The following is a 24,785-nucleotide window of genomic DNA, read 5'->3' as shown; positions in this document are numbered from 1 at the left end:
ATTTACCAAAGAATGCATAGTATTGAATAAGTCTTATTATCAGTTCAGCGATCGGATTTAATGGTTCTTTAAAACACAACCTCTGTGCTTATCATATGGGGAAAAATAACTAATGCAAGTGCAATAAGCAGTGCACTGTGGTGCATGGATGTAGGGACAGGGTGGCCAGGGTGGCCATGGCCCCCACTTTTCAAGGTGGGGGGGGGGAGCAACAGTGTTAACTGGCCCCAGTTTTCAAATTAAGGTTGCGCTTAGCTTACTTTTACACCACATTAAACATGCATGCCGATTTGCCTAGTTCACCAGGCATCTTCCTCAAGATGTGTCATCTTTTTTGTTTGCTTATTGACCATCACATCACAGCCGCAGGCCGACGACGCGTGAACTATGGAGACTGCAACGCTGGGGGTACAGGCTGCTGTTGCTATAACTTGAGAGCGCGCATGTTCAGAACCATAATACATAGTTTTTATCAGTAATCAATTCTGACTGAATCTTAGACATTTCAAGACGAACATAGATTAGCCATGTTAATACAAAATTGGACCTCATTTCGTCTGCAATCTACGTTCAGGGATTCCGCAAGTACCTGAAAAACAGAAAAACATGGAACTGGAGTATCTGCGACACTTATTGGACGCCCTGCGGCGATTAGGAATGTTATCGCGTCAATGAGGGTTCCTGCGCTGATCCGGGGCCGACTGCGTGGGTCAGAAGGCCTCCTATGTCAGGGACGGGAGCACTGTGATACGCTATATCCTCTAATGGCCTCCGGATCGACCAGGAGGTCCCGCCCCGTGTCGCTAGAATGACAGCCAAAAGACACTTTGCAATGAAACGGAGTTACCCCTCAGCCCTTGACCGGAAACGGTAATATGCCCCTGGTGCTCTACTCAAGGAGCCCCTTGCCCAGAAGGGAATAAGGGGCTTCATTATTCTTGAATAGAATGGGGGATTCAATGTTGTTGAATAGCGGGGATCAAAATGACTTTTTAAAAACCGATCAAGCTCATCACATGTTGACTTGAAAATGTTCATTTTTCAGAATGGATTAGTGAAAAAATATCAAAAGGTTAGAACATGCTCGCCCGCAACCTCGAGAGCAAGGACAGCGATGGCCTGGGTTGCAGCTTCGTAAAACCGAATGGTGTCGGCCTCTGCAAGTGCCACCAGACGGCGGGCACCGTGTTAATCTGTCTTCTGGACAGACGAATAGCTACAGAAACACGAAGAAAAGATTTTACGTTTACTCTTCCAGTTCCACGCACTTCATTCTAGCTGGTACCACTTCGCGGTGATTTAAGGGCCAATCCGTTCTTACGATCAGTCTAAAAATCGCACACGTGAAATATGTGCCCAAATTGCCTTCTAAGTGTAAGATTTTATGTCCTGAAGCGTTCAAAGGTGCTTCTTTCAGAGGCATCATCATTTTCGTCCAGCCATCGGCAACCGCTCAATATTAACTATCAAGCCGACGCTGCGCGGCCCAGGGAGACTGCAACGCCTGGCGTCGAGATTTTTGTTGCCAAGTTTTGCGAGTGCGCATGCTCAAAATTATGTCGCATAAGTTCTGTCACTAATAGATGCAGGTGTTTGAAGGCAATTAGTTCAGAAGCGTCATCATTTTCATTCGCCCTTTGGCCACGGCTCAATATCAGCTGCTTGGTAATGTGTCCCTTGTGTTCTACTCAAGGGCCCCTTGGCCCAGAAGGAAGCAAAACGTATCATTATTGTTGAGTAGATTGAAGGTCTCATTGTTGTTGAATAGAGTGGGTCAAAATGACTTTTTTCTAAAAAAAAGGTCATCCCACGTTTGCCTGACAACGTTCATATTTCAAAATGTATTAGTGAAAAAATACACCAAAAGGTTTGGAAACATGCATGCCCGCGGCCTCGAGAGCAAGGACAGCGATGGCCTAGGTTCCAGTTTCCGTAAACCAAACGGCGTCGGGCCATTGCAAGTGCCACCAGACGGCGGGCACCGTGGTTGATCTGTCTTCTGGGCAGATTAATAGTTACAGAACACGAAATAGAGATTTTACCTTTTCTCTTCCAGTTCAGTCACCAGGTTACAGCATCCACTTCGCGGTGCTTTATGAGCCAATCCCCGCTTCTATTCTCAGTCTAAAATCGCACATGTGAAATATGCGCCCAGGCTGCCTTGTAGATGTAAGTTTTGATATCCTGAAGCGTCCAAAGGCATTTCTTTCAGAAGCGTCAATCATTTCGTCCACCCGTTGGCCAAGGCTCAATATTAGCTGTTGGCGTACGCTGCGTGGCCTTCAAAGACTGCAACGCCTGGCGTCGAGGTTTTTGTAACCAAGATTTTCAGGTGCGCATCTCGCAGTGTGACCACTTGTTATGCTACATATATACCACATAACTTGCATTACTAATCGATGTAAGTGTTTAAATGTAGCTATTTCAGAAGCGTCGTCACTTCCCTCCACCGGTGAGCCACGGTGAAAAGTTAACCACTGGGTTAACCACTAACTAAGTTAAAAGTTACACAAACACAAAAGTTAACCACTAACCAACAGCTCTGCGAATTATGGAGAATGCAACACCTGGTGTCGCGGTTTTTGTTAAGATTTGCGAGGCGCACGTGGTCAAAAGCCGCGTTACATAAGTTGTACCACTAATCAATTCTGACTGAATGTTAGACATTTCCAGACAAACATTGTTTGGCGATGTTTAATACACATTGCTGTCCACTCGATCTACAACGAAATTTTATCTTCAAATTTCAGTCAGACATATCGATCTACAATCTACCTTCGTCATGTCTTCAATGTCTGTAGAACGCAGCTAAGCATTCTGAGAAAGCTTCTGAATAATTATCTCGGTTAAGAAAGAGTCCAGTAAGCCATTGCAAATTAAGGGCACCGGTGATTTACTTTCATGCGGTCGTTCAACACTTGATTTCAGCAGTTTATTGACTTAAAAAATACAACAGAATTGATCTGATGATAGCTTCTAGTTTCTGTTCTGGTTACAACGTAAAAATAACAATGAAGCGAAAAAACGTATCCCTTGTTAACAAGTCAACTATATCTGGGATTGTTTGGGGGGGGGGAGCCACCATAAGAAGGGCTTTTGACAACCCTCGTGTGTTCCTCTCAGGAAGGCTTTAGCTACGCCCCTGCTTACGCACAAAGGCAGATCAAGTTGTCTACGTTGAATGCCGGGCAACTAAATGCTTGTCGGCCAATTCATGCCTAAGGCAGGCAGCTTCTCGGAGGCTTTTTCCGCTGTGGTGTGGTGTAAGGGAAGATAATTCGGGAAAAAGGTACTGTTGCATGTGTCCAACATATGTTTTACACCCATTTAGTGCCAAGGCTGATCCAGAAATATGCAATAAAGCAGCAATACGATCAGCTCGCAGTTAGTCATGCGGGGGACAGCCGAGCCAGGGCAGTGGCCGCCCACGACGGACAGAGCAGGGCCTGGATAAGTAACTATATGACAGAAGGGCCTTCATCCCTGGCTTGGTTTTTTTAAGGAGAGTTTCCAGTTTTCATGGCTTTTGTCTCATCGTTTTCGGTAGTTTTAAGCTTCTGAATTTGCTTCCGCCTAAAATGATGCGACAAGTATCTATTCCCTTGAAATCAGCCAGCGAAATGGAGGCGCATAAAAATATGTTGCACTGTGAGCCATGCATTCACTTTCGAAATTATCACCAGTCCCATGTGATGGTGATATCATATTTCACCACCATCCTATCAAAATTATCACCATCCTATCCTATATCTTCGCATCTACCCTGTGGGGACACATGCCTTCTCAATGATCCAAAATGCCTACCCGTTCGTGGAATTTCGCTCCCCAGGAAAGGCAGTGTCGAAATGGATAAATGATCCTGGGAAGCTGGATAGCCTTATTGCCGAATGACAAATGGGTCGAATAGGACAGATTGTACACTAGTGGGAACAGGTCTAGATACATATCTAGCACAGTATCCATGACATCTGAATAAAGAGCAAGTACGCCCTGAGTTTGCCTCCCCTCCCCCACCAACTTCTTGAAACGCTCCTACTCTTATGCTGTGGTAGGCACTGTACGAGTGTGGTACCCAGCCTGAATGTCACTGTGAGAGTGCACGAATCCAAGAGTTGGAAAAAATAGTCCGTGAAGCTTCAAAGTACTCCATGTACCATACTGGCACTTGTACCAAAGCACGCCAAAAGCAAGTGAGATGGATTGATCTACCATAATTTCGATCTCGGATGCTTTGACACAGTTTTTCAGGTTTTTGATTTTTAACTTTATTGGTTCTATACAAAATAATGCCAAAATTGCTATGAAGGGTTTGAAGATTTGCCTTGACGTAGCTGCGACGGTGCCCTGACCTTGGATGACAATTGCCTCGCCACTAACACCAGGCGCAGCCACAGCCTTGGCAGGGGGCACAGGGTTGACAAAAGGCCCCCGACGGTGAGGTCCCCCAATCGTCAGACATGACAAATTTATTAATGAGGGCATGTTTCATTCGATTCTGTTCATTTTTATCTTCCTATAACTGGGCTGGAAGCCAGAAAGCTACTGCGAGATCAACACTGCCTGATGTTTAAACAATGAAATGAAAAGATCATGCGTTAAGCGACTGCATGAAATGGCACAGGCGTACGAGAAGTCCCGCACGTTAGGGACTTTCGGGTGCTTTGACTGAGCGGGCGCATAGTAGTCCGCACACACCTTTAGACGTAATCGATTGTTATTTATTTGTGACGTACGCGATTCCACAGGTAAAACCTAATTACGGAAGCAGTCGAGTTTTAAAAACAATAAACATACGATACATACACAAACAAAAATCTAACCAAACGCACACACACACACGCACCTGCACATTACACACAGCTGCACATCAAGTCATTGAGAGAATGTTCCATGTGTGCCGGCGAACCTAAATAAATCAGATCTGAATGATTTTGTTGGATGAAGTCAGTTGAGGGACAATGCTGCAAAAAATAATCGCATGCAAGCAGTTTTCTTCGTCGACACCGCTAGGTGTCGGCGATAACGCTCACTCTTCGCACAATCAAACGCTTTAAAGCTTCACGAAGAAATCGGTAACAGGCACACGTAATACTTAACAGATAAACAAGCGTATGCGGGGCGACAGGTGCTCGGTCTCGCGGTAGAGTCGACCCGGCTCCGTGAGCAGCTGCAGGGCGCACCGCCGAGCCGTTCCTGCCGTGCACGAGATGTGCGGCCTCAGCGTCTCGCCAGAGCCTCGGAACGTCCTGCATGCCACTCACGAGGCGGCTTGGGCTCTGCCGGCACCGTGTTTCGCGAACGCGTCCAGACGAAAAGGGCAAATACCGATCCCCCCCCCCCCCACTGAGAACGACGATTACGCCAGTCGTCCGAGCGTGTCGAACGTGCAGCATTTCGCCCGCCGCGGCGTGAGCGTTTCTATGGACGGTATGATGCGAGTGCACTGCGCTTACGTACGTGTGCGTGGCTTTAAACGTGCATCGCGGGGCCCGGCGGATAGTTGGTTTAGAGTCTTGTCGCCAGGCAGCGGGCACCCTGCTGCCGGAAACGCCGGCGTTGGTGCCGAGGCTGGCCGCCAGGCGGCGGAAATTGCCTGACAGGTGTCTCGGGTACTGCAACCAGTCATTACGTACGGAGGGAGGTGGGCAACCCGCCCAGGGCGAGCAGTGTCGGTCGGCCCCCCGGTGCACTCCGTGCCGTGGTCCCTCCGGGATAGATTGGGGGCCACGACCCTATCTGTGCTGCCTGCCGGCCTTTCTGACCGAGTGGTGTTATCGACCGTTTCAGTCAAGGATGCACGAGCCCCACGTCAATACAGTACACGAACGACACGCCCTTATACGGTAGGTAGGAATACCCAATGTAGTGCAGAGTCCGCTCACCTACGTCCAGCCTCTGTGGCCACCCATGAACCACCATCCACTCCATATAGTGGCACCAGCGCCTGACAAGCGATACTTCAGACCTTCAGAACCTCGACCCATGAGTCAATAACTCGACGCGCAATACAACCAGGCTCGCGTTTTACCGTCGCCAAGGGGCCGTGACTTCGCGCGGCGCCGAGAGTTTGAACCTGAGAGACGCAAGACATCAATCCGTCAAGGCGGTTGCCATCAATATGAAGGGAAACCCGTGCCAAGTTGGCATTCGGCACATGCGGCGAGCATCAATTGCAATGAAAATAGTCAAGCGGCGCCATAGGCAATCCAGGCGTCGGCCACGCAGCAGACACACGACTGCCACTTCCCTCGCTCAGCCTTCTCCGATGAATGATTGTTCACCAATGCAGTGACCGCGTTCCACACTAATCGGCATTTCCACGCTGGGACGAGCATTCTCTCGCCCGTTATCCTTACCTGAATAATTTTTCGTCGAGCCATTGGCGGCGCACCGGCGGTTCGCCGTTGGAAAATGAACGCACAGAATCTCAGTACTATTTTGATAATAAAACACCTTAGCAACTTGCATGGCACGTTTATTGCACAGTATCAGACATCGCACTAGCTCCTTAACGTTGTGTTCCGCGGGTCACAATCCCCCCCCCCCCCAACGCACCCAGCCGGTGCCAGCGTAAGACACGTATCACGATATGCAGCATTCCCCGATGGTTCACTCTGCTGGTGTTGTAACGCCGAGTGCAGATCAAGCGTTGGTGCAGGCACGGCCAACTCGGGCGATGCACTCCAAGCGACGAAACGGATCTCACGCCTGCAAACGAAAATTGTTGCCTGTTGGTTATTTTTAAAACGATGCCCGCGACTTCTGAGCCCCAGAAACACAATTCTGCCCGCGCACGCGCGTGATTGTCGCTAGCGTCGGAGAACCAGCACCTCCCGAACATGTGTCGACCGCTTCACGCCAAACAGCGTACAGCTCCGCGCCGCCCCGAAACGCCACCAGCTCGTTCGAATATGTGCATCCCTTATACTTGATGAATTGTCACAGCGCGACAGTCACCATACAGGAAGGAGATAGATATTCTATCGCAGCGATGTGGAGGATGGTTGAGCACAAGGCCACTCAACATCCAACGAGCACTGCATGGACCGACTAGTACGTTCATGATTATTTTCATCTACATGACATTGTAATGCTACCTGTAATCCCCTGAATTGCCATCCAATGTTTGCAGCTTCAGCCACTTCGATAGTTCCTCTTAGGACCACGGGTTGGCAACACGGAGAACACCCGCGCCCTCAGCAGGGCGGAGCTCAGCAAAGGAAAATAGTCGCGGTGTGCATGACCGAACTGGAAACCGCAGAGTAAGCCACACAGCCGCTGCTTGGCGGAACACAGAACACCCAGCCGCATTCAACAATGAACTTTTCACATCCTCGAAAGTTGAATAAATGGGATAAGTCACACATTAGTGACTGGAAACACCCATCCACCCATCGCGTCCAATGACGTAGGTCGGCGGTTCAGCCCTACTCACCGTTGACTTGAACAGGCCGTGAATGCCAGCAATTGAACGCTCTTCCGGGCTGATTCGTGACCACCGGTCCGGGTGACTTAGTACCCCGCTGAGATACAAAGCGAACACCATTAGTCATTGATACACAGCACAACAAGCGTGCAAAGGCGTCGTTTATGTCAGACACATGAATGACGTCAAATGTCGATCAGACGGCAATTCCTATCAGTGGAGGATCATCATTTTACTTAAGGTCGCCTGCATGTACAGTATAGTAAAGTGAAGTGAAGCGCATGGTGGATATATGACCTCAGATGCGCCTCTAAAAGACGTCACAGTCACTTTGCACGAAACGCACCTCCGGTGAACACTATCCTCATCCGGGGTAGGGCCAGGCGTCTAGCATCTTCAGTCAGCCAGACCCCGCGCAGGGAGCAGCCTTTCCCTGAAAAGAAAGGACGAGTTCTACTGAATGTTCTGTTCATCGTGCGACACATGAAACCGATTTGGCACTCCCGAGTCGCAATCTACGCGGGCAGTAGCCGTACGGGGACGCCGAAACACAGCTGGAATCACCGTCAGCCAAGGAAATCGCGGCGCAACCGCGGCGTGCCACTCCCTCTCACCCACCCGCCTCCAGAAGACAAAACAAAACAAAACAAAACAAAAACGAGCAAAAAGCTCGTCAGTTAAAAAACCAGCGTAGCCAGGCGTACAAAATAACAGGCGTGCAGTGACTGTCGCTAGCGTCGGAGAACCGGCACCTCCCGAACATGTGTCGACCGCTTCACGCCAAACAGCGTACAGCTCCGCGCCGCCCCGAAACGCCACCAGCTCGTTCGGATCTGTGCATCCCTTATACTTGATGAATTGTCACAGCGCGACAGTCACCATACAGGAAGGAGATAGATGTTCTATCGCAGCGATATGGAGGATGGTTGAGCACAAGGCCACTCAACATCCAACGAGCACTGCATGGACCAACTAGTACTTTCATGATTATTTTCATCTACATGACATTGTAACGCTACCTGTAATCCCCTGAATTGCCATCCAATATTCGCAGCTTCGGCCACTTCAATAGTTCCTCTTAGAACCACGGGTTGGCAACACGGAGAACACCCGCGCCCTCAGCAGGGCGGAGCTCAGCGAAGGAAAATAGTCGCGGTGTGCATGACCGAACTGGAAACCGCAGAGTAATCCACAGAGCCGCTGCTTGGTGGAACGCAGAACACCCAGCCACATTCCAAAATGAACTTTTTACATCCTCGAATGAACACATGAAACCGATATGGCACTTCCGGTCGCAATCTCGCGGGCAGCAGCCGTGCGGGAACGCCGAAACACAGATGGAAGCATTTTCAGTCAAGGAAATCGCGGCACACCCGCGGCGTGCCACTCCCACCCACCCGCCTCCAGAAGAAAACGAGCAAAAAGCTCCATACAGTCAGTTAAAAAAAAAACAGCGTGGCCAGGCGTACAAAATAAGAACATATACCATTGGTACTAGGAACTATAATTACCAAGATTTCAATGAAGCCAAGAAGTCAACACTTCCACTACCAAATGTAGCCATCCTTGCTCCAACGAACTCCGACATACAACCGAATATGCACGGGCATCGATCACGAACCCAATCGGCAGTGCCTACGATTAGGAACGCCACGCTAACACGGCGTTCTCCGCACCCGTGCTCCAGTTAAGTCTCATGAATCCAATAGGTAGTTTGCCAACGATCAATGGCGCCATGCTAACACGGCGTGATTATCCAGGGGATGACAAAATCAGAAATGACGCTAGGACATGGAGACAAAGTCTGATGGCGCCACCCGAATGTCCAAGCCGCCTTGACTCAACCCTAACAACGCCGCTCGCGGTCGCCCGGATGAGGCACGTCCTTTATCAGCCAGCTGGCCAATGATCAATGGCTCCGCTGATCGATCGGTGACGTCAGGCGTGTGCCTGCCCGTCCGGGGCCTCACCTCCGGCCGGCGCCGTCTCCGTCGCGGCGCGTCCGGTCCCCGCCCGCAGCGCGACAGCTATCACCGCAGGCCTCCTGCGAGCGCAGGACGCCACGTCAGCCGATATTTGGAGCACGGCGGAGCCGAGGCGTGGGGCGTGCAGTCAGACACAGAGGCGACGTCAGTTGTCGATCAGACGGCAATTCCTATCAGTGGAGGATCATCATTCCGCTACGGGCAAATTATGTGAAATCGAGCCAGCAACTAGCCACACAAAGCTGCAGCATGCGTGCCCCATTCCAACAACTCATGCCGCGAGCCCGGGCGGAACGCGAGGGATCTGCCTGTGGCATTAATCGCGTGCTTACCCGGTCGGCGCCTCAGGTGCTGGCGGGCCGTCGCTGGGGATGAGCGAGCGCGCCATCCTTATAGTCGCGCTTCTCTCACCCCGTCGCCGCGCGCCAGCCGCGTGCCCGGCGTCGTCGGTCTCCTGCGAGCACGCGACGCGGTTTACCGGTGCTCGGGACACGGCGGGGCTGGGAAGCGGCGCATACACTCAGACACAGAGGCGACGTCAGTTGTCGATCAGACGGCAATTCCTATCAGTGGAGGATCATCATTCAAGCGCTGCGTGCATGCACACCTCGCGCCAGACCGGACGCTACACCCACACCAGCTGACAGTGCTTACCCGGTCGGCGCCTCAGGTGCTGATGGGCCGTCGCTGGGGATGAGCGAGCGCGCCATCCTTATAGTCGCGCTCCTCGCACCCCGTCGCCGCGCGCCAGCCGCGTGCCCAGCGTCGTCGGTCTCCTGCGAGCACGCGACGCGGTTACCGGTGCTCGGGACGCGGCGGAGCTGGGACGCGGCGCATACACTCAGACACAGAGGCGACGTCAGTTGTCGATCAGACGGCAATTCCTATCAGTGGAGGATCATCATTCAAGCGCTGCGTGCATGCACGCCTCGCGCCAGACCGGACGCTACACCCACACCAGCTGACAGGGGACGTCCCGACGCTGGAGTGGGCACACGTGCGCGTCACCGGCCGTGAGGCGAACCGCGCCAAACCCCCGTCCGAGCCTCACCTGGGTCACAGGACATTGTCAGCCAGCGGGGAGAATCCAACGAAGGTCTGCCTCCGTGCCATTCGGCACGATGACGTCACACGCGCCTGAAAAACACAGCACGTCAGCATTCACGAGCACTATTCAGGGCCTCAGCAGAGGTGGTGCATCGCCCGTAGACACAATTAGGGATAAGAATAGTTTCCCAATAGCCATGCCCAGCACGGGCGCAGATTTGAGCAGAAGTGTCATCACATGCAAGTCGCAATATCCATTACATTATCAGGCGTTACATAGCTCCCCACCAAGAGTTAATTCGTTCCGCGTCACAAATGCCTCTTATTACTCCAGCACAACGAACTTTTTCGTAAAAGACCATTTCGTAAAAGCTGAGCAGATGGAAACAAACCAAATGATAAGGCACCTCCCCACATTCCCTCAAATGCGTTATCCGTCCTCCATGATCTACACACGTCAATCTACCTACGCAATAATTGACCAACGTCGAAGAGTTTAACAGGGTTCATTTGCACGCACCGTGTGGCGGGTGTTCGAATCTCTGGAACTTATCAAAGTCAGAAATATTGGAAAACTTGCTCTAGAAAATTCAGAATGGACAAAACGGATGTACTCGAGCAAAAGCAGGGGCTGCTCGCCAAACACTCAAGTCCTGACACAGTGTTTTGGTTTTTAGTTTAGTTTGGTTTTTCAGTTCCTTTTTATTTTTTTCGCAGCCGTCACCGCGCGATTAATTTCGCAAGTTTGGAATACCACATCCCTCAACATATTTCATGATTCTATGAACGAATCCCGCACCAGCAGCCGAAATGCTGCAGGACGTCGTTTCCAGACAACTGCTTAAATAACCACGCAGTGACGGCGTGTTTTTGACATAACGGCGCGCCCTCCCTCGCATTTACTTCGCAGCGGGGCCGAACCAAGCGGACGGCGGGGTACGTCTTCATGCAGCGAGCTGAACCCGGTACCCCACCTGCAGCTGTTTCGAAGTTCGGGGCACGCCTGTATCGGAGGCACGTCAGTAATCTGGTACCGTCTCAGGGCCAGCCTTTATCGGAGGCGCCTCAGTAATCTGGTATCGTCTCAGGACCCCCGACTCGGAGCCTGCCACGCTCGGGTCTCTGCTCGCCCCGGACTGATCCGTTCGACAAGCTGTACGCGCCACAGTCGACCCCTGCTGAGCGGCTCAGGCAGGTCGGTAACGAGCAATTTAATGCAATGGACCGACGACCAGTTTCCAGCCAGTGCATCCCGGATCCTCTCAGATGACCTGTCTGTTGATGTTGATGTTGATGAGTCTGTGCCTGCTTGATGCTTGTCGGTGGCCGTGCGCATGCCTCTCCGTAAATATTGTGCATAATGCCACGACGCGTTTGTAGTCTGCTGTCGTTACGTAGCCGAAGGCTTCGAGCAATAATGTTCTCTTTAATTCATCCTAGGTCCACCCAACCATTCCAGCAGCGTAAGCCCGCAGCCCAGGGTGCTAATCGTAGGTTAGACAACTAAAACCATAGCCAAAGACCCAAGTCACGTCCAATCTCGCGCACCATATATCACCGCTTCCATATTGCAAGCCATGTAATGACCCGGAACGCCCCAATGACGGGACAAGCAACTCTGTCCAGTTCCTTTCCCGGCAATGCGCACAAACTTTTTTCTCGAAAAACGGGACTGGTAGCCTCTGCCGCCACACCTCACCCAGCTTATGGTTTCAAGCATCTGTCGCTCTTATGGTTGGGCTAGACTGACTAATTGAACTATACGCCTAGTCTAATGCCTTAGTATCTAAAATATATGACAGGTATGTAACAACACTAAAGCGGGGGCGATACGATAGTCCGAATATTCATTCCATTCGTACTATTATGTCGTCTGGATCGCTCGCAAACCTCATTGTCCGCACCGGGATGACATGTTACGCTCATAAACCCTCGCCCTGATACGAAGGGGGGCCAACAAGACTACTAAAGCTTTCACGCGCAAACAAATTGTCAGCTCCGGGATGACACGTTAAGCTCATTAACCCTCGTCCTGATGCGAGGGGGTCAGTGTAATCTACTAAGGCTTTGGTGGTACCTTCCTGGCATGCTGCGCAGCCGAGTGCCTCTCCTGAGTATTCTGGAGCATCAATCGTATGTGTTTCGAAACCAAAACCTAGGCATTTTCGGTTTCTCAGCAGCGACGATCTTTTGGAGCGCCGCACGGCCGCCTCACGGCCGGCGCGGGCAGCAGACCAATTCGCCGACCGTGCGAGACGGGCAGACACTTCTATCAATAGCCCCACATCATACACATGTGCTCAGCGTATTTACAACTAGGGAAGACCTCAAATTGAACCAGGAACACACCTGCTTCTGTTCATCTTTACGTGGCATGGTCTTGCATATGGTCTCAACTCCATTGGTCAGGACTTTAAAAAAAAAATGTGACCCTGACCTGGCATAATAGGGTCAATTGTTGACCAAGCACATCAGGCTTACCAATTGCGATACGACTTTGAGGGTTATCAGCTGATTTTCCGCCAGACCTTTTTTAAAATTTTGCAAACGGCATCAGCCAGGGGTGGTATCCAAAACAACGGTGGCATTGGGCCGGAGCGCTTTCTTTCATTTGTTCGGGTATATTTATATATCTATCATTTGTGTGGCAAAGGTTGTTCCGAGGAGGAAAGGGTGAATGCACTGTCGGCCCCGCCGTCCCCGGTCGATGGGCCTGATCGGGACGGTTCGCGGTTTGTCGCGACGGCTGGCTCGGCCAAGGTGGACAGGTCATGCCCTGCGGCGCCAGGCGAAGGTGACATCAAGTTGGGCGCAGACCGGGCGGGGGCGACCGAGATCAGACTCGTGTCCGTTTACATGCGCACCGTTTAACGGCAGTCAAATTTCTGCTACATGCAACGCCCGTGCAATTGCAAACGGACTAGGGTAGCGCCGGAGTGGAGAGAACAGAGAATTCTATAGGCGCGGTGTTATACAAATGTAGCACCGCGCGAATATGTCGTGTCTTGCACAGGCAGTTACTACATCTAGATAGGGACGTATAGCGAACGGCTCATGGTGCACTTAACATGGACATCCGCAATGAAATAGAGCAGTGCGCCTCCAGCAAAAATTAACACCACCTTGAAATTGACTGACGGAACGTAATGAGGTTACGCAGGTCCGGGTGATCTCCGTCCGGATTGTCCAGCTAATTTCTTCGATTCACCAGGAACGCTCATATGCATGTAAGACGGTCACTGACTTGGAGCTCTTCCATCAATTCCCCGCACTCCGGAATCTTTTTTCAAGAAACATCGCGTACCATGCTTAATTTTACCGCTCTCCACTGTGGCTTTACCGGCGACCAAGTTTCCCCCTCGTCGATGTCCATGTTTTGCTTGTATCAACCCACGACGAAATTCATCCTCACCGATATTCACCTTTCCTCTAGTCACTTGCGACTAAGACATCTGACATACTTAGCGCCATCAGCAAGTTGTGCGAGAGAAAAGTCTCGTTTTCATGACAATACATCATTCCGGGCACCTGAACCCAGCGGAAAGCCCGCGACTTTTGACTCAACGCAGGCCCATACCCGCGAACAACACCGCCAAAGTCTGGTTCGTCATTTGTATGGCCACTCACTCCACTGTGCCGTAGAACCCGAATATGCACCTAGAACCAAACCTTGACTTACGTTCCACGCCATGTTTGAAGTACGATTGTGGTGTTCACAACTTTGACCAGCTTACTTTGCTTCAAATACAATAAAAATCAATCGCCTAGGTCTTGGGTCAAGGAAATACAGTTTCAAGTTTCAGCTACCGTGATCACCATCCTGTGAATTCAATACAGAACATTCCGCGAATCACTTCAATGTGACGCTCGCCTTCGAAGCCATTACAAAAGGTTAAATAATTACGCTTCCTGTTTGAATGGTGCAATCATTTCTAATCCGTGCAATTCCTAGAAATTAGTTCCGGCAGTTAAGGGATGGTGGAAAGCAGAAGGGGTCATCCGGAAAGGCCGAGGACAACTTTTCATCGCAGCCGGAAGACCATCTAAAATCACGATCGTTCTTCAAAGCCCGCAATAGTGTCCCAGAATTGCCCACTTTGTGTGTAAAGCAATACCGTATGAGGAGGAATTTCTCACCCTTTTCCCCATTTTTATCATTTTTTTTTTTACTCCTGCCTGACATTGTCTAATCGCACATGCCAAACCCCAAGCAGAGCCAGGTGCAAACACCAGCAGGGCCTGGTCGAGAATTTTAATACCCGCATTTTTCCCCAGGAAACTTGATCACTAAATTGCATCACTCCGGAAAATCAGGAGTAAAAAATTCAAGAAGTCTTCTAAATAAAATTTACAAGATGAATGTGATCAATTGAGCACTTCTGTTACCAGATTTAAGTCAACTCAGCAGATAACAAAACTTTTTCCAAAGAAATCTACTTTTATTTTTCCTGGTACCATACGAGTGTGATCCACTTTACTCTTCCTTCCTTTTCGATTGCCTTTAGAGGTACCATTTGTTGCCTAAAATGTTGACCAATTTCTCCGCAAGATGCCAACTCCAAACTTAATCGTTTTTCATACATACACTGGGTTAGTTTGCCAGCCGCCCAAACATGTTTGATATGCACCCAAAAGTGAACAATTCACAGGGAATGAAGGGGACAATTTGAAGCACGGAGTTTATTTTTACCGCCATTTTTACTCTGTTAAACCTTCGGTTAACCGATTTCTTGGTTTATGGCGGTGCTCAATTACGATAAACCTAAATCTTTCGTGCGTCCAACTCACCAGGCTACCTGACAAACCTATCCTGACGCTGCCTTACAGAGCTTTTGGGACAGACCTGACGCAGCTAATACAGAAGTGCTTGGTGGCGAAATTCTGTCCTCTGGAGATGTTTACCATGCACACCTCTTGTTTCGCATTTTAATCTCGTAGGTTGGTTGTCTTGAGGGTGGAGTCCTGTCATAAGACCATTATGCCACAAGGCAAGCTTATTATGCCACATTATTTTACCAATCATGCCACATGCCACATGTCATAAGACCAATTATGCCACACGGGCTTATTTGTTCCATATTCTTGAATATTTGCCCCAAATCCTTCAAGCGGCCCCTCACGGCTGCTTTAACCAGATTCTTGCAACAAAGTCAGCCCATCCCAATTGAAATGTGAAGCGAGCATCTCAAAACTTTGTCATTAAATATAAATGAACAAGCCTACATAAAAGCTTTTACTGCAGCTGAAAAGGCAAGCAGCAATACTGGCATGGTCATCTGAAAGTTATGTTACTTTTAGAGAAGATTGTTTTGTGGGACCATATCCGTTATTGCCCTTGACATGGGTTAGCCATGGCAAAAATAAGTTGTTCAAAGAGATTTGAAGTGTTTTGATTTGCGTGTTGTCGACTTTGTTTGATGTCAACAAGCATACACAACTGAACTGAAAAAATGCAAGCTAAAACCAGCCAAAAATTAGTTTTATCATGCTTTTATCACAACTGCTGCTGTCAACAGAAAGGTGAGTTGAGATGTTAACGTATGGGCTATTCTGAGTCAGGTTAAGTTGGTTAAGTGCGTGGCAAGTAGCAAAAAGAATTGCGCAAGAACCAGTAGCTCACAACTGCTGTTGTGATACGAACAGGCTATGCAGGATGCGATGAAGTGAGGCCCCTTTAGGTTGGGCATAGTTAGGGTACTTTCATGGAAATAAGCATTGGTATTTAGTAGGAAACAGTGACAAAATGTTTGTTTTCCCCGACCCCATCTTAAAGAAGCCAGAGGTATGTCTAAGTTTTTTTTTTGTTCGAGTGTTTCATGCTTGTTGAATTTTCCGTTGTTATTTTGTTACCGAATTCCTTTGCTTTGTTTTGTCTTAAAAGTGCTGTGGAAGGGAAGCGCAAATTGCAGCATCACATTATTGGTGTTAATAATTTGTTATGCTCATTACAGTCATCAAATTACTAGGCTGAAATGTATTCTGTCCCACTTCAATGGACTTTATGTTAAAACCCAAAACGTTTTGTCAGGTTTGATATTCCGACCATGCCAACTTGAAATAGATGTCTTTGCTTGCTGAAGCATCAGGCACGAGCCCAATGTTCCATCTCTTGTGAATTGATTTTTTCACTCCCGCACCTTTTTGCGATCGAATTTTTCACTCCCACCCTAGTTCAAAACGATCCTAGCTCGCTGGCAACATATGAGAACTGCTAGATGCTTTCCCAGCCATATTTCTTTGCCTTCCGGACCTTGTTAGCGACCTGTTTAGCGTCAACCGTGGTGAAATGGAGTTGATGGAACACCATTTCTCCGCTCCAAGGTGCAAGCGTCTTGACGCGAAGCTGCTAATTAACTAAATACCCTTGTTACAGCGCGACCATTTGCGTCCCAGCGGGCAATAACTGAATGCCGCAGATTGTCGGTAGATTGTAACCTTTATCATATTCACTGCAAAGTAATTTCTGGGTAATTAGCCTTTTCGAGCGGCTGACCAACCTGACGACGCGAGGTCCGGTACCATCCGCGACGCTATAATACGAAACAGCACAAAGGATACCACGAAATCACTCATAAACCGCGAAGTTACCGCAGACAGCCTTCATTGCAGAATGCATGGCGCTACTTCGATGAGGCGTAACCCTTTGGGTACCTGTTTCGCAATGTATTTCAGTGGCGACAAGCGTTGCCTCCCGCCTTCGGGTCTTTAAGATAACTGTGCACGTCACGGTCGTAACCCGGCACGGCCGCGTCGCATTACCTGCCCTGGTGGGGGGTGGCCGCCGCTCCATCGCCGCACCGAAGTTTCTTTCGCAGAAAATCGCACGGCGGCCGCGGAGTTGAGCTAGACAATTTATCGCGATTGTTGGACGCTACCGGACAACTGCGCGATCCATACGTACATACATATTTTTGATAAACAATTTATAAAACTTAAAGCGCACAAACCTCATGGTGCGTTGCCGAATTGTTCACGTGGGTTTTTGGGCACCTCAGTTACGCTGTTTTTAAAAGGCGTGAGCATGCAAATACAGTTGATTACATGTGCTTTCTCTTGCCGACAGTTGTTGCTTGAAGTAATAATCATTTTACGTGAGCTCGCCCCGCTGGGGAAAACGGACTCAGATGGCGGTACCTTATGCGCATCATGAAAACAGAAGTTGCAAGCGAACCTACCCCTTTAGAGACCAAATTAACTGAGAGAAGCCAGCTAAAACATCATGCATTCACTCCTCTCCACATCACAATTCCTTGTAACATCAAGTTTTTTGAAGGATATTCGACATGCTTAGATCTAAACCCATGTCAAATGAATTCCTTAACCAATTTCCGTTCGCTTGCCAGTCACAAGTATGACCGTTAGAAGATATTTGGAGTCTGGATGTGACGCTATAATGCACAGTTCACACCCCGCCACACACCCACCGGCGACAAAAACTAAACGTGAGAATCTATCGAGACAATGTGTTTCAAATCCAAATTCCGACTTTTACAAACTTGTTCTAGTCACGAAGTAAAACAAAATGAGCGCCGTCAGAGGAGTCCCAATTTCGCACCGGCCGTCACTGGTGATCTTGCTGTTTTCTCAATGGAATGTCTCCGTCGTTAATCAGGTAAGAACGACACATGACAGCATGCGCTTTAGCTGGGCAATGGTCATGCAACTGAGCTCCATCGTCACCGCGCCATTGTCACCACGCACCATTGACGAAACCCGCCCCGCTTACGTACTTGTCGATCCATGAGATTGGTCAGTCCCGAAAAAATCGTGCCAATGCGTGAAGCAGAAAACCTTAAATCAACCAGGTGGTATCTACGCGCAGTTGCCAGAAAGCGACACGCGATAGAAATAAAAGAAACGCATCCTCCCTCAAAGCGAATGTTTCACCTTTGAAGATAATGGAGCACGCACTCACATATGATGGCAGGCCCACTAAAAACTATCGGTATACTTCCCAAGTGGAGAAGACTGCTCTCCACAACATATCAATGCGTCACCGCACCTCGCACATTGACTTGAGAGCCAATTGACGACAGTTATACGGCGCCCACGAACGTTAGATACGAGGGCCTCCGCAATCATGTTTCTTGGCATTTATCACCGCATGGCTTATGGAATAGTAGGATTTTAATGGCATTATGACGTCACGAACGCCAAGGCGAGTTCGAAATACCCTCAACAACATGCCCTCCCCATTTCCGCGGGCCTGTATAGCTCAGAACCTAGATGGGTTTAGGTCTTATTTATTTGTTGAGTGGTTTTTAGGGCGCGCTGACTACTGAGGCCATGTTGCGCCCATAACAGTCAAGTGACTACCTTGATGTGCCAATGGCCAAAAATCCCAGATCTGTCAAAAATGAAAACAGCTGAGTCGTCACCAATGATGTCCCGATAGGAAAGTAATGGAGCAACTCATCCCAAGTAGCGTAACCGCTTTCGGTTGGTCATCTGGGCTTGAGAGCGCGGCGACTGCCTGGTCATGCAGCACCCAGAACAAAATGTTGATCAGAGCTTTTCAACAGCGTAAGAACCTCCCATGTACAGTACAAACTCCTTGGGCAGGCACATACGAAGCGCACAACTTAAAATGCGATACCCGCGGTTGACTTAAGCTAATAATACAACTGCCATTGCATGCAATGTACACGCTCCTTTCGCAGCACATGCTTTCTACGGATGGACGCACCCAGTCTTCATCTTCCGCCCAAAACTCTAATGAGCCCGCGATCACAAATTTGCAAACATTCAACCGAAGGAAACTTACTTGCTCATCTTGGTCCAAAGCTGGTCCAAAGCTGAAGTATTTCGGCTCATCCCGCCACCGTTCTGCCCTTTCACCTTGTACCACCAAGCCAGATGACCGACCCACCACAGGGCCGACACCGTAGGCAGGGTGGCGGGTTGATATCGCAGCGACATGGAGAACGCCGGGTTAGGACGTCACCCAACATCCAACGTGCACTGCTGTGACACGACCAGTGCTCGGGGGCAGCGGGTCTAGGCGCAGTGCCCACAGTGGGGAGCAGCGAGCCTGCCTTGGCGTGCAACGCTAGTCAAACCGGTAGCACTAGCTATCATATAGCAAATGCAGCGTGGCGGTCCACGCGTCGGCACTCACCTCCACGTTTGCAGTCGGGCGATGCGACGGCCAGCCCCGCGCGCCAATTGGCCGGAGGGCGGCGATAACGACCGGACGAGCGACGCTCTGACTGTGACGAGGAGTTGGCTGCTTTCGGCCATCGCGCGGACACGGAGGCTGGCGAGAACTCAACCAGCTGCTGGCAAAGACAAGCGTCCACCACCAACCTAAGTGGGCCATTCCAGATGCTACGCCGGCTGACCGAGTGACACCAGGCAGTGTCGTGCGAGTCTCAGGCTCGGGACGTCAGTAAACGTCACGATTTTGCAGCGTCATGGCCAGCGATGGCGGTGCCTCGTCCCGCTGAAGCATCTTCTTAGCGGTACGCGTGTGGTGTATGAAAATAAAGCACTAGTTTTGAAAGTGATCGGTTTGTCACTGTCCTGGAGTTAGAAGCCAAAATTTAGCGCGACTTGGCTCGCAAGCGCCGCGGAACCCGGCAGCTTCAAGGATGTGACTGAATATTTTTAACCGATGTTGGGAGTCCGTACCGCATGTTTCAACCGCATCGCCGATTGATTCCTATACGGGCCTGAGCGTCTGGGGCCGGTCTCCGTGATGCTTTTCAGACGCCTCGCCAGACACGAGACCACGCGAATCTACGGGGGACGACATGCTCCAACGTTCTACTTGCGAACTCTCCCCGGGCTGCTTCTTCCTTCTAGAATGCAATACTCACCAGCTTGGTATCCACCGCCGCTACGCAAGCTAAGGTGGTTCGAACAGCGGCGGGCGAACGCGTAGGCCGTTCGGCAAGGACAATTCTTGCGAGCAGACCGGGGAAACCAATTTATCCCGTTGCTGGCAGCTAGCAGCTCGACAAAGCGCCAAGAGGCTGGAATTGGCCGCCATCGCCTTTTCCTGTCAACCCAAGCGGCTGCAGGCTTCGGCGTCCTGGAAAATAATTAAGTGTTGAGAGAGGCTGCTCCTTCAGTCCCCTATGCAGCCAATTCCGGAAGTGTTCCGCATGTCTCGAAAACTGTGACAATCTCCCCTGCAGTGAGAATGAACGGTAGTATATCAGGGCTGCCTTATCCAGATGCCACCGCTCACTGACTTCTCCATAGCTCCAGATCCACAAATGTTCTTTCGTCATTTGATTAAGCTCATGCGACTCCAAAACACCTAATATACCATACTTTGCGTGTGCCCACCTTCAACTCCATGGACCCCAGTCACCGTCGAAATAAAAACCATTCCATGGAGTTACCACGCCATGACGACGCTCCGTGCATCCGAATGCAAGGCTTCACTGTCCTGCGTCCACGGATTTGGCCATGCCAGATTTGACTGATGAGAGGGAGCAAACGATCTCCATCACCCGAGTGATCGAGTGTGATTGAACGTGTATTTAGCCGCAAAACAATCATTCCACTGTCCTTTTATTTCACCGTTCGACCAATCCACACCTTGGAAATGTATCTGAACACCGAAATGTTGGGACCAACATTTCAGCCTGGGACTCTCCTCCGCGAACACCGCCTTGCCGCGTCTCTCCACAACCATTTTGCTGAAAACAGCCTCAGCACATCTCCCCTGGCGCGTGCCATCTTGAACACCCTCGGCGCATCTCGCCCACTCATCGTCCCCACATCAGCTGGAACACCTCGGCACATCTCCCCCTCTCCCTCACCGCGCCCCGTATGTCGACACGGCCTCAGCGCCGGTCTCCACCCTTGGGGCATTCGCGGGAAATATGGCCCTCCTCGCCACACGAGTAACAGGCCCGGCCACCGCCGCCTCCGCTCGGGCAATCTCGCGAGATGTGGCCTTCTTCACCACACTTGTAGCAAGTTCTGCTGCCACCGCCACCATATCCACCTCCGTAGCCACTGCCGCCTCCACTGCTGCAATCTCTGGAGATATGACCCACCTCGCCACACCTGTAGCAGGCGCGACTGCCACCACCTCCTCCTCGCGGGCAATCACGGGATATGTGGCCCTCCTCGCCACAGGAGTAGCAAGAACGGTTTCCACCACCTCCGTAACCACCGCCGCCACTGGGACAGTCGCGCGAGATATGGCCTTCCTCGCCACACTTGTAGCAGCTGCGGCCACCGCCGCCTCCTCCTCCACCAGGGTAGTACCGAGACATGATCTGGTTTTCAACCTTGAACAACGTAAATTTTGCACCATCGTCATGTTTATCTCAGCCCTATTTCACCGACACTCACAACATATACCTCACAAATTTATGCATATAAGTTCAATGATAGGTGAAGGAAGGATGCAGACATAACAAACCAAGCCCCTTGCAAACAAGCCATGAGATGGGGAAATAAGACACTAAGATGGGGGATCAACACAAAAATTTACAACCAAGACAAAATATGTGCTGAACATGTGAATTGTAACTTCCACACTACAAAAATTTCCACTTAATTTTTAAACCTGCTGCACATGCCCCCAATGTCACTAGGCAACAACTCCACATACACCATATCCACAGGGCATGATGCAATTAACTGCACTGTATGTCCCTGAAATGTCAAGCTCTCATTCGTAACACACAAAAGCACCTCAATTACTTATACAAAACTGATTTATTGCTGTTGGGTATCAACCACATGAGTTACTTGCACCTACCCAAAAATATCTGAATATATATGCCTTGAAGCTTCTTATTGATACACCTCTTTCAGAACCCCTGGTAGCATGGCACACAAGATAATTATGATCCAGCCATTGCTCTTCAAATCTCCACACCACGACTCGGACTCCATATGTCAGCCGGCACATTAATCATCTAATTTCAGAACCAGGATCAATTCAGGAGCAAATGCCAACCAGATAAGGAGACCACCCCATGTCAGGATACTTCCAGGTGGGCTTATCAGTACCACTTAACATACTGACCTTGTTATCTACAAATCATACAGATACTTCTGTGCCACATCATTCCATACAAAAATTCTCAACATTTCTTTTCCTACTCAAACTTCACAACAGCTAATGAAGATGTTTGAGTTTGAGTTTGAGTTGAGTTTTTTTAGTTGAGTGAGTTTTTGTGTTCACTAATGAGTTTTTTCCAGCAGGTACAATAAATACAAACCATGCAACCGAGGCAGCCTAAGCACATAATATAAAGAGCGGACCATATCCACGCCACCAGGTCCTGCACCCCATGTCTATACAGGACAAGACGTACTCAGAACTTATATCCCAATACTAACCAATTCTTGTATTGTTAATGGCCAACTCTATAACAAGCACTGCATAGCACTATTTGTATATAACACATTTCAACCTATATTAACTAACCAGCTTAAACTTAATTTTTCAAAACAACTTAGATGCTTTAAGAATAATCATGTAGCTATCTTAGGCACCACCGTACAAATACCATGAGTAAAGTTATTTTTAGAAAGAAAAATTAACATGGCCACACAGCTTTAACAAACTTAATGTCTTAATAGCCTGGATATACACATGCTGGCAAACAGCCAGCTGCTTCTTTACACCAACACAGAAAAACGAGAACTTAACATATCATATTTTATCCACACACAAAATCTCCCACATTTTTCATATTGTACTTTAAAAAGGAAACAAGAGCTATGGCACACCTTCCAACCCCTACTATGGGACAGCAGATCTGCCATTGCCTATAACACACTTTTGAAATCCTCCTTGAACCTCAACAAATACATGTGAGCAGAGTGACATGATGAACCCCATGAACAGACTAGAACCAAGATCCAGCATACCAAGGTTATGCCAATCAGGTCATTTAAACATTGTTTCAATGTCCCTTAACAACTTAACCTCCAAAACAGCTAACCCAACAAGACCAGTCACATTTTTGTACCATAAAAATAACACAGATACAGTTCACACATCCAATATGGCACAAACACAGCAATGAGGTGAACTGGTGAATGACAACAGGGCAGGCTGAGCGCCTTCAACGCGAAAAGAACCCGCGCAGGCGGGGAATCCCCAGCCCCGTGAGTAGCATCGGATGCTTCGCCACATTCAGCCCCCATGACTTCACGCATCACAGAGTTCACCATTAAAACCAACCAGATTGCAATGAAAACCCCGAACGCTACTCAGCCAGCACATAAGAAACAAGCCTTTCAACCCAGGTCACAAACTTAGCAAGCCCGTTACGTCCAACAAACCCAACTAATGGCTGCCACGAGCGGAGAAGGTACGGAACTTAAATCTACACGCTGTGATCTGTACACCAATCACCGCCCAATTAGACAACTACGACACTAAACACCAAGTTCGCCATGAGCCACGGCAGCAGCCGGCAATCCACACGCAACTTACAGATATTAACGCGCAGTCCAGCAAGCGCCCCCTCTCCTCTCCAGTTCCTGCAACAGAAGGAAGTACGCAGTTACTGCAGCAGCATTGCCAAAATATTTGAGTTTATTTGTCACGAAAGAACTTGTCTCAAACACTTCACATACAGAACGTTCTACAGCCTAAGAAGGAATCTTTTAATTAAATGCACAGCTGCACAATTGCACAAAGTCGTCACTTAAACTTCTTCACTTTTGCATCTAATTTCTGCCCTAACATCAGATGTTTTTTATATTTTGCAAGGAAGTGCGCAGCTACGATGTGCCGCACCGTCATTTTCCAAATTTTGCGCGATGGTTACGATATGCGCGGCTGAGTTTGGTAAAACATATACGACGAAATTTTCAGGCGATTGGCTGACCGAACGCTCCAATCCCCAGTCGGCCGGTGCGCCGCAGGCCCACAGGCCCGTCCCCCCCCCCCCACAGACGCTGTGGAGAGGGGGGGGGGGAGAGGGCAAGCTCAGGGCGTGCCTCAGAAGCTTTTTCTGGAAACAAGCCCGATGGAGGAGGGGAGGGGCGGAGATTATTTCTCTTTGTGCAAATATCGGGAAGTAAAGCCTTCCAGCTTCCCAGGGTCATCCATTTCGACACTGCCTCTCCTGGGGAGGTGAAATTCTACGAGCGGGTAGGCATACTAGGTCATTGAGGAGGCATCTGCCTTCAAAGGGTAGATGCCAAAATACGGCCTGAAAATGGGCTGGTGAGAGTTTTGAAGTGAATAGATAGTTCGCAGTACGCCAGGTTTTGCATGCGCTTTAATTTCGTTGGCTGCTATTCGAGAGATTAGGCTTGTTGCAGCATATTAGGCGGAAATTAAGTCGAAAGCTTTAAAGTTCTGAAGACGATGAGACAAAGGGCATAAAATTGGAAAT

General features: G+C 49.4%; 1 long non-coding RNA gene and 3 other non-coding genes across 4 annotated transcripts; all 4 read right to left on the bottom strand.

The window, feature by feature from the left end:
* Positions 1 to 6,459: 6,459 nt before the first annotated feature.
* On the bottom strand, positions 6,460 to 23,934 carry LOC119093868 (uncharacterized). Its single transcript, XR_005093705.1, has 11 exons — positions 23,876 to 23,934; positions 20,277 to 20,491; positions 19,577 to 19,736; positions 11,362 to 11,461; positions 10,463 to 10,548; positions 10,066 to 10,187; positions 9,744 to 9,865; positions 9,397 to 9,470; positions 7,773 to 7,859; positions 7,436 to 7,523; positions 6,460 to 6,708 (listed from the first exon to the last, which is right to left on the bottom strand). It is a non-coding gene; the product is annotated as an uncharacterized LOC119093868 (long non-coding RNA).
* Positions 9,537 to 9,606, bottom strand: LOC119094658 (small nucleolar RNA SNORD49). Its single transcript, XR_005093799.1, has one exon. It is a non-coding gene; the product is annotated as a small nucleolar RNA SNORD49 (small nucleolar RNA).
* Positions 9,930 to 9,999, bottom strand: LOC119094662 (small nucleolar RNA SNORD49). The gene has a single exon (XR_005093803.1). It is a non-coding gene; the product is annotated as a small nucleolar RNA SNORD49 (small nucleolar RNA).
* LOC119094661 (small nucleolar RNA SNORD49) lies at positions 10,251 to 10,320 on the bottom strand. Its single transcript, XR_005093802.1, has one exon. It is a non-coding gene; the product is annotated as a small nucleolar RNA SNORD49 (small nucleolar RNA).
* Positions 23,935 to 24,785: the final 851 nt, after the last annotated feature.

Source organism: Pollicipes pollicipes, unplaced genomic scaffold (assembly GCF_011947565.3).
Source record: "Pollicipes pollicipes isolate AB1234 unplaced genomic scaffold, Ppol_2.1 Scaffold_4002;HRSCAF=4701_pilon_pilon_pilon, whole genome shotgun sequence".
Classification (NCBI taxonomy): Eukaryota; Metazoa; Arthropoda; class Thecostraca; order Pollicipedomorpha; family Pollicipedidae; genus Pollicipes; species Pollicipes pollicipes.
The sequence above is the reverse complement of the archived record's forward strand: the minus strand, read 5'-3'. Positions and strand labels throughout refer to the sequence as shown.